The sequence below is a fragment of the Bos indicus x Bos taurus genome, chromosome 15 (assembly GCF_003369695.1).
Source record: "Bos indicus x Bos taurus breed Angus x Brahman F1 hybrid chromosome 15, Bos_hybrid_MaternalHap_v2.0, whole genome shotgun sequence".
Lineage (NCBI taxonomy): Eukaryota > Metazoa > Chordata > Mammalia > Artiodactyla > Bovidae > Bos > Bos indicus x Bos taurus.
This window is the reverse complement of record NC_040090.1, coordinates 77950588-77961948: the sequence shown is the minus strand read 5'-3', so window position 1 is coordinate 77961948 and position 11361 is coordinate 77950588.

Genomic DNA, 11361 nt, shown 5'->3' with positions numbered 1-11361 from the left:
TTCTCCGAAGCTATCAGGGAAGCCCGTCAAAACAAACCCCATACAATGTGATAAACACTAGCATAAAGTCAATCACAGGGACAAGAAAAGATCATCAAGGAAAATCAACTATACTTTAATACAATTCCTTTAAAAATAGAGCATTAAGGAAACTTTCAATCCAGACCAGAGGAAAAGGAGGTGATGGTGCATGGACAGAGTAGTTTTCTAGAGAAGACCATATTTTATAGTACAAACTACCTTTTAATAAACTTTGATGAGTCCCTAATGTCTTGAAATGATAAAATTAAGAGCAATTATATTATCTAGATCAGTACTATACAATGAAATGTAATGTGATCTATATGAGTAATTTAAAATCTTCTCATAACCATATTAAGAAAAAACAAGTAAAATTAATTTTAACAATATATGTAACCCAATATACCTAAAATATTATTTCCACATGTAATCAATATAAATTACTGAGTATTTTATAGTTTTCTGTACTAGGTCATCAAAATTTACTGTGTGTCTTAGTACTTACCACTTATCTCAATTCAAACTAAGCCACATTTTAAGGGCTCAATCGCCTGACTAGCCAACACAAAACTAATTTGAATTACTAGTTCCCAGTATTTTCAAGTATGAAGACCTCTCAAAATATTTTGAGGATATCCACTTTATAGCTTTACACTTTTATTATCCCTTCCCTTGTGGCTCAGTTGGTAAAGAATCCGCCTGCAATGCAGGAGACCCCGGTTTGATTCCTGGGTCAGGAAGATCTACTGGAGAAGGGATAGGCTACTCACTCCAGTGTTTTTGGGCTTCCTTTGTGGCTCAGCTGGTGAAGAATCCACCTGCAATGTGGGAGACCTGGATTCAATCCCTGGGTTGGGAAGATCCCCTGAAGAAGGAAAAGGCTGCCAACTTCAGTATTCTGGCCTGGAGAATTCCATGGACTGCATGGGCTCATGCAGAGTCAGACACAACTGAGCGACTTTCACTTTTTTTTCTTTCTTTGGCCTAACAAAACATATAGAAAACTATTTTTAGGCATCACCTAAGTTCTATCATATCCACCTCTACTACCATAAGATCAATAAAGCTGACACATGAGCATTTTTTGAGAGGTTCCTTACAGAGATGATTCAAATATTCTGATGCCACGATGAACTCCTAGAGAGAACAAGATGGTGGAGGAGTAGGTGGACGTGGAGTACCTCTCTCTCCATGGATACATGAGGAATACACCTTCAGACACAGAAGTGCATGCAGAACACCAGCTGAGAGTGGACAGGAGTACCTGACCAGCGGAAAAGAATATATAGAACCACACAAAACTTGGGAGGATGAAGGAACTAGGGGGAAAACAGGAGTGTTAGTAGGACTGGACCTGCCCTCAGCGGGTGGGGGAACTGAAGCAGGGGTCTGATCCCCACATCGGGGCAACTGTCTGGGTTAGAGGAGAAACATTTAAGGCTGAGAGTGAAGCAACTGATCTGTGGCAGCCTAAATGGAATGAGAACAGACAGTCCTTGCCACAGCCATACATACCCCGGACAGGGACACAGGTCCCCTGGAAGGGACAGAAGCTGGGATCTGGACCTTAGGGATCGTGGAGCAATCCCAGGGCAAAGGCTGCTGTTGACTGTGGAGAGATGGATCGAGGCAGTGTGAGGGAGGAGACTGTGGTGGGAAATGCCTGTGGAGGAAAGCCAGGCAGCCATGGAAGCAAGGAGATACTGCTGAGTCACACATAGAGAGTGGAGCCATCACCATAGCCTCTCTTTCCCCACACGCCTGCACTAGCAGCTGAACAACTGAGAGGCTGGCCCATCAAGTGCCTGATGCCCTAAACTACAGAGTAGGACCCCAGCCAGGATGCCCCTTTAAGTGTCTGACATGCCAATCTATAGCAGAGGACCCCAGCCAGGGTGGTCCCTCTATGTGCCTGATGCACTGAACAACAGAGAAGGACCCCAGGCAAGGGAGCCCTCTAAGTGCATGAACAGGCAGAGCTACAAAGACTGGCCAAAGAGGCCTTCCGATCACCAGGTACAAAAGGCTCGAACAAAGACTCTGAGAGGGCCATAACTCCTGCGGCAGAGGCAGGCCATGTCCCTGCACACTTGGTGCTGCCAGGATCCCCGTGACCCAGGCAGCTCTGCCACCTTCAGCGCTCAACCCTCACTGGGGCAGAGCTGCCACAGACAAAAAAAAAGTCTTGTGTCTAAGCACGGAAGGTCGCTTCAGTTGTGTTCAACTCTGCAACCCTGTGGACTGTGGCCTGCCAGGCTTCTCTGTCAGGGGGTCCTCCAGGCAAGAACCCTGGAGCGTATTGGCCAACACTAGTTGCCATACCCTTCTAGAGCACTATATTTCCTGCTGCCCTAGCTGCCAATTCCTGAGTACCTGGTGCTGCCAGAATCCCTGCAACCCAAGCAGCTGCACCACCTCTTATGAACAATTATATGGCAATAAAATGGATAACCTAGAAGAAATGGACAGATTCTTAGCACTGAAAGGGAGGCTGTGATCAAAGATGTCCCAAAAAACAAAAGCCCAGGACCAGATGGCTTCACAGGAGAATTCTATCAAAGATTTGGAGAAGAGCTAATGCTTATCCTTCCAAAACTCTTTCAAAAAACTGCAGAGGAAGGAACACTTTCAAACTCATTCTATGAGACCACCATCACCCTGATACCAAAGCCAGACAAAGACAACACAAAAAAAAGAAAACTACAGACCAGTATCACTGATGAACATAGATGCAAAAATCTTCAACAAAATTTTACCAAACAGAATTCAACAACACATTAAAAAGCTCATACACCATGATCAAGTTGATATGCATTCAGGGATGTAAGGATTCTTCAATATATGCAAATTAATCAATGTGATACACCATATTAACAAATTGAAAGATAAAAACCATATGATGATCTCAGTAGATGCAGAAAAAGCCTTTGACAAAATTCAGCATCCATTTATGACTGAAACACTTCAAAAAATGGGCATAGAAGGAATCTACCTCAACATAGTAAAGGCCATATATGATAAGCCTACAGCAAACATTATTCTCAATGGTGAAAAACTGAAAGTAGTCCCCCTAAGATCAGGAACAAGACAAGGGTGTTCACTTTCACCACTATTATTCAACATAGTTCTGGAAGTCCTAGATACAGCAATAAGAGAAGAAAAAGAAATAAGAGGAATCCAGATCAGAAAAGAAGTAGAGCTCTCACTGTTTGCAGATGACATGATACCGTGCCGGGGACCAGCCCCGGCTGATCCAGGGTATTCGAAGGGGAGACGGCGTCGGCGACCTATTCAAATGGTAATTAGAGATATAAAGAGTAATAGAATGAGGATAGCTCAGTAGGAAAATTCAGTGGAGAAAAGAGACTGAGTAGCTTGGTTTACGCGGAAAATCAATATAACCCGTGACACCAGGTTAGCTCTGACCACGGAGGCCACAGGCGCCCTCTCGAATAGCGGAAGGTGCCCCACCTTAGACACCTTCTCAAGTGGGTCTTAGAAGCCCAGGCAAATAAGTGGTCGCAGAGGATATCCATGCTCCAGATGGAGACTCAGCTGGAAGTTAAGGAGAAGAATGACATGGGGAGACCAAGCATTGGTGAGCAAGGCCCATAGCTTTATTTTTAACAGGGGCTTTTATACCCTAAGTTACACACAGAGGATAATAGGGGATGCAAAGTCAGCAGTCTTTGATTCTTATCAAAAACCAGGGTTTCTTTCCTGCAAATTTATCGTATACAAATGGTTTAGGTGATTTACATCATCTTCTGGCCAGAAGGCTTATTAACATTTTATGACTCTTGACAAGGACTTATCAACAAAGACTTATTTTCTCTAAGAGTAATTATTTTAAGGTTTGGCGCCATCTTCCGAAGATAAAATTGCATTCCTTTAGGGTGGATGTGTAATGGGTTTACAACAAAGGAAAGAATTTATTACCTTAAGGGTCTAAAGTTACTAACACCAAGGCCACTACTTATTTTTTCTACATACCAACTATATTAATTAATACACATTCAAGGATACAATTCAGGGGATGTGAAAACTTGGCAACAAGCATTGGCTCATCAATGAAATCTTTTACTAGTTTTATTCTGACAGTTTCTAACTCTCTGAGAGGCTCTAAGCTATTTGAATATCTTAAGCTTCCCGTGCCTCTTGAGGCTGGGAGACTGTAAACAATCATATGCATAGCTGTAGGAGTCCGGGTAAACTTGTCAGGCGAGTTAGAGAGCCATCTGAGGGGTTTGGATTTAAACACTCCTAATTGCCCAGGAACTTTATTAATTGGAGCTGTAAGTTAACTCTTTGACAGAGAGAGCGAGATGGTGGTGGGGGACAGCCCCCAGTAAAGTCAGAGGTGAGAGCACAAAGCAATAAAGTAGGCAGACTCTGGTTTTTTGGGGGAAGATACTCGAGAATATCCGGGGAGACTCCCGAGGCTCGACCCCGCCTTTGCGTATGCCGAGCCTCCTTCCTCATGACCTTTGTCATGAGCGGAATGTCTCTCGCCGGCTCCCGGCATCACTGTACATAGAAAACCTTAAAGATACTATCAGAAAACTACTAGTCAGTGAATTTAGCAAAGTCACAGGATACAAAATCAATACACAGAAATCACTTGCATTTCTATATACTAACAGTGAAAAATCAGAAAGAGAAATTAAGGAATCAATCCCATTCACCATTGCAACAAAACAATTAAATATCTAGGATTAAACTTACCTAAGGAGACAGAAGAACTATACAAAGAAAATGATAAGACACTGATGAAAGAAATCAGAGATGACATAAGCAGATGAGATATTCCATGTTCCTGGGTAGGAAGAATCAATATTGCTAAAATAAGTATACTACCAAACACAATCTACAGATTCAATGCAATCCCTATCAAATTAACAATGGCAATAAAAAATTTCACATTTCATATGGAAACACAAAAGACCCCAAAGAGCCAAAGCAGTCTTGAGAAAGAAGAATGGAGCTGGAAGAATCAAACATTCTGACTTCAGATTATACTACAAAACTACAGTCATCAAGACAGTATAGAACTGGCACAAAAACAGAAATATAGACCAATGAAACAAGATAGAAAGCCCAGAAATAAACCCATTCACCTATGGGTACCTTATTTTTGACAAAGGAGGCAAGAATATACAATGGGGCAAAGACAGCCTCTTCAATAAATGGTGCTGGGAAAACTGGACAGGTACATGTAAAAGAATGAAATTAGAGCACTTCCTAACACCATACACAAAGATAAACTCAAAATGGATTAAAGACCTAAATGTAAGAGAAACTATAAAACTCTTAGAGGAAAACATAGGCAGAACAGTCGATGACATAAATCAAAGCAAGATCCTCTATGACCCACCTTCTAGAGTAATGAAAATAAAAGTAAACAAATGGGACCTGATTAAACTTTAAAACTTTTGCACAGCAAAGGAAACTATAAAGTGAAAAGACAACCCTCAGAATGGAAGAAAATAAAAGCAAAGGAAACAACTGACGATTAATTTCCAAAATATATAAGCAGCTCATACAACTCAATACCAGAAAAACAATCAACCCAATCAAACAGTGGGGAAAAGACCTAAACAAACATTTCTCCAAAGAAGACATACAGATGGCTAACACATGAAAAGATGCTCAACATCGCTCATTATTAGAGAAATGCAAATCAAAACTGCAATGAGATATCACCTCACACCAGTCAGAACGGCCATCATCAAAAAGTCTACAAACAATAAATGCTGGAGAGGGTGTGGAGAAAAGGGAACCCTCTTGCATTGCTGGTGGGAATGTAAACTGATACAGCCATTATGGAAGACGGTATGGAGATTTCTTAAAAAACTAGGAATAAAGCCACCATATGACCCAGTAATCCCACTCCTAGGCATATACCCTGAGGAAACCCAAATTGGAAGACCCATGTATCCCATTTTTCCTTGCAGCGCTATTTACAATAGCTAGAACATGGAAGCAACCTAGATGTCCATCAACAGATGAATGGATAAAGAAGCTGTGGTACATGTACACAATGGACTATTACTCAGCCATAAAAAGGAACACATTTGAGTCCATTCTAATGAGGTGGATGAACCTAGAGCCTATTATACAGAGTGAAGTAAGTCAGAAAAAGAAAGATAATTATTGTATACTAATAGCAAGAAGAGATAAGAAAGCCTTCCTTAGCAATCAATGCAAAAAAATAGAGGAAAACAACAGAATGGGAAAGACTAGAGATCTCTTCAAGAAAATTAGAGGTACCAAGGGAACATTTCACGCACAGATGGGCTCAATAAGGACAGAAATGGTATGGACCTAACAGAAGCAGAAGATATTAAGAAGAGGTGGCAAGAATACACAGAAGAACTGTACAAAAAAGATCTTCAAGACCAAGATAATCATGATGGTGTGATCACTCATCTAGAGCCAGACATCCTGGAATGTGAAGTCAAGGAAGCATCACTACAAACAAAGCTAGTGGAGGTGATGGAATTCCAGTTGAGCTATTTCAAATCCTGAAAGATGATGCTGTGAAAGTGCTGCACTCAATATGCCAGCAAATTTGGAAAACTCAGCAGTGGTCACAGGACTGGAAAAGGTCAGTTTTCATTCCAATCCCAAAGAAAGGCAATGCCAAAGAATGCTCAAACTACTGCACAATTGCACTCATCTCACACGCTAGTAAAGTAATACTCAAAATTCTACAAGCCAGGCTTCAGTAATACGTGAACCGTGAACTTCCTGATGTTCAAGCTGGTTTTAGAAAAGGCAGAGGAACCAGAGATCAAATTGCCAACATCTGCTGGATCATGGAAAAAGCAAGAGAGTTCCAGAAAAACATCTATTTCTGCTTTATTGACTATACCAAAGCCTTTGACTGTGTGGATCACAATAAACTGTGGAAAATTCTGAAAGAGATGGGAATATCAGACCACCTGACCTGTCTCTTGAGAAACCTATATGCAGGTCAGGAAGCAACAGTTAGAACTGGACATGGAACAACAGCCTGGTTCCAAATAGGAAAGGAGTATATCAAGGCTGTATATTGTCACCCTGCTTATTGAACTTTTATGCAGAGTACATCATGAGAAACGCTGGGCTGGAAGAAGCACAAGTGGGAATCAAGATTGCCAGGAGAAATATCAATAACCTCAGATATGCAGATGACACCACCCTTACGGCAGAAAGTGAAGAGGAACTAAAAAGCCTCTTGATGAAAGTGAAAGAGGAGAGTGAAAAAGTTGGCTTAAAGCTCAACATTCAGAAAACGAAGACCATGGCATCTGGTCCCATCACTTCATGGGAAATAGATGGGGAAACAGTGGAAACAGTGTCAGACTTTATCTTTTTGGGCTCCAAAATCACTGCAGATGGTGACTGCAGCCATGAAATTAAAAGATGCTTATTCCTTGGAAGAAAAGTTATGATCAACCTAGATAGCATATTCAAAAGCAGAGACATTACTTTGCCAACTAAGGTCCATCTAGTCAAGGCTATGGTTTTTCCAGTGGTCATGTATGGATGTGAGAGTTGAACTGTGAAGAAAGCTGAGCACCAAAGAATTGATGCTTCTGAACTGTGGTGTTGGAGAAGACTCCTGAGAGTCCCTTGGACTGCAAGGAGATCAGTCCTGGGTGTTCTTTGGAAGGAATGATGCTAAAGCTGAAACTCCAATACTTTGGCCACCTCATGTGAAGAGTTGACTCATTGGAAAAGACTCTGACGCTGGGAGGAATTGGGGGCAGGAGGAAAAGGGGATGACAGAGGATGAGATGGCTGGATGGCATTACCGACTCTATGGACGTGAGTTTGAGTGAACTGCGGGAGATGGTGATGGACAGAGGCCTGGCATGCTGTGATTCATGGGGTCACAAAAAGTCCGACACGACTGAGCGACTGAACTGAACTGAAGTGAACTGAATGCATATATATGGAATCTAGAAAAATGGTACTGAAGAATTTATTTACAGGGCAGCAATGGAGAAACAGACATAGAGGATAGACTTATGGACATGGGGAAAGGTGAGGAGAGGGTGAGATGTATGGAAAGAGTAACATGGAAACTTACATTCATATGTAAGATAGACAGCCAATGGGAATTTGCTCAGGAAACTCAAACAGGGGCTCTGCATCAACCTAGAGGGGTGGATGGGGAGGGAGATGGAGGGGAGGCTCATAAGGGAGGGGATATATGTATACCTATGGCTGATTCATGTTGTTTGACAGAGAACAACAAAATTCTGTAAAGCAATTATCCTTCAATTAAAAAAAAAAAGAAAAAAGAACTCCTAAGGTCTCTTCCAATTGATGGTAGTATGAGTTCTCCTTCCAACTCTTTCACTTACCAGCTATGAGACCTTGGGTAATATACTAAACCTCTCTAAACCACTTCTTTCATCTTTAAAAAACAAGAACAGTATCTACTTAATACTTGTTGAGCACTCCAGGCATCTTACAGATCAGCTCTTTAAATCCTCACTGCAATCCCATGAGAAACATCTCATAGGAGATGAGATGTTAATCTCATCACGGGACATGAGATGTAATATAGCAACAGGTATATTATCCCCTGTTCTTGCCTGGAGAATCCCAGGGACGGGGGAGCCTCGTGAGCTGCCATCTATGGGGTCGCACAGAGTCGGACATGACTGAAGCGACTTAGCAGCAGCAGGGGCTATAGTTGGAGAAGGCAATGGCACCCCACTCCAGTACTCTTGCCTGGAAAATCCCAAGGACGGAGGGGCCTGGTGGGCTGTAGTCCATGGGGTCGCTAAGAGTCGGACACAACTGAGCGACTTCACTTTCACTTTTCACTTTCATGCATTGGAGAAGGAAATGGCAACCCATTCCAGTGTTCTTGCCTGGAGAATCCCAGGGACAGGGGAGCCTGGTGGGCTGCCGTCTATGGGGTCACACAGTCGGACACGACTGAAGCGACTTAGCAGCAGCAGCATATTATCCCCATTCCACACAGATGCACTCAGAGGCACAGAGGTGTTAACTAATTTGTCCAAGATTACTCAGCTATAATTTGAACCCCAAATTTGCACTGTCAGTCCCTGTGTTATATACTGTTTTTAAGTTACAGTGATTCTCTAATGAGATAATGTGCACAGACACTTAGTACATGCAAGTTCAATACATATCAATTATTAAGATTCTAATGTCCATATTTGTACCTTTTTAAAATGCTCTTTCCAAACTTGAAATCATCTAGAAAATAATTGCCTTGCTTCATCATTCAGAAAATAATTGCAAGTCCCATCTCCTACATACATCTTTTTTAACTGAGTTGATCGCTCTCTAAAACTTCCCTTTGATATCTAAAGGAGTGCAGAATTTGGCCCATGATTCTACACTAATGATTATCCCTTAATACTTTATCAACAGTGATAATTATGGAGGAAGAAATTCCCTCTCATATCCCAACCTTGCTCATAGAAAGTCATTCATTCACTCATTCAGTAAGGGCCTATTCTATGTCAGGCTCTGAGCTAGGTGCTAGACATGTACGGCAAACAAAACACATGGTTCCTTTTCTCATGGAAATTTTTACAATAAACATGACAGTACACAAATAAATGTATAAATACAAATTGTGATTCAGATTCAGATTCAGATCAGTCACTCAATCGTGTCCGACTCTGCGACCCCATGAATCGCAGCATGCCAGGCCTCCCTGTCCATCACCAACTCCCAGACTTCACTCAGACAAACGTCCATGGAGTCAGTGATGCCATCCAGCCATCTCATCCTGTCGTCCCCTTCTCCTCTTGCCCCCAATCCCTCCCAGCATCAGAGTCTTTTTCAATGAGTCAACTCTTTGCAATTGTGATCAATTTCATTAAAAAAAAAAAAGAGGCCTTTGGAAAGACAGTTTCAGTTCAGTTCAGTCACTCAGTCGTGAGACAGTTTAAGGGATATAATTTAGCTCTAAGGAGTAAGAGAAGGCCTCTCTGAAGAAGTAACATCTAAGCTAAGACTTGAAGAACGAGTAAAAATTTTTCAGGGAAAGAGCAAATGAAAAAACAGTCCAGTCAAAGACCCTGAAGCAAAAGAGCCTGCCATGTTTAGAAACTGAAGAAAACCAAAGTAGCTGAGCTATAGTGAGCAAGAAGAAAGTGGCAGAAAATGAGGTTAAAAACTGTACAGGGCCAGGTGAGACTCTGAGGAAGAGCAGGTATATTGTGCAACGTGGAAAAAAAAAATACCTATTACTCTATTTACATAGTACATACTCGGGAAATTGGACCTTGCTCATCTCTTCTTGACTAGAAGGGTGGGGATTGGCATAGTTTTAAAAAGAATGAGCAATCCTGACCTACTATTTCAAGGGTACTAGTGTTGCCTGGAAAATCCCATGGACGGAGGAGCCTGGAAGGCTGCAGTCCATGGGGTCGCTGAGGGTCGGACATGACTGAGCAACTTCACTTTTCACTTTCATGCACTGGAGAAGGAAATGGCAACTCATTCCAGTGTTCTTGCCTGGAGAATCCCAGGGACGGGGGAGCCTGGTGGGCTGCCGTCTATGGGGTCGCACAGAGTTTGGACACGACTGAAGCGACTTAGCAACAGTGTTGCTTCTACAGTGAATCCCTTAAACAACCCATCGTTTTGCCTAGAACTTACACAGCAAACATCCACACTGTCTACTATCATGTGCAAGCCATCAAAACACGGTAAAGATGGTTGAATAACATTGCCTATGATCACAAAGGCATTTTACAGGCTAATAGTACCAAGTAACACAAGGAAATGAAAAAAAGAATGGACGGAAGTTCAATGAGCATAATCTAAATAAGAAACTAAGCCCACTGCAAATTCTGAATTATAACACTTAGTATATATTGTATATTGAGATTTAAATTATCTACTCAGTTATAAGAATTGTAAGGCCAGGTTGGGTGAGGGGTGAAGATGGAGGGAATCAAATGAATGAATGAATGTCAAGCACCTAAAAACGTGCCTGATGCCTGACATGGCATCTGAAAGTGAAACTACCATTATTATTATCTACAGTGACTAACAGGGTAATAACAAAATATCTGAATAAATAATCTGGGTATGTTAGCTATACATATACTACCAAAATGAGAAATGAACAAGACTTTCACAGTGGATATGGGCAAGTTCAAATATTAAGTGTAGCATGCAATAAGAACTAGATATAAACATAGTTGCTGTCAGAAGGGTATATACTATCTAAATGTTTCTCTTAAAAGGCTGAGTTGGACCATAAAGAAGGCTGAGGGCTGAACACTTGATGCTTTCGAACTGTAGTGCTGGAGAAGACTCTTGAGAGTCCCTTGGACTGCAAGATCAAACCAGTCA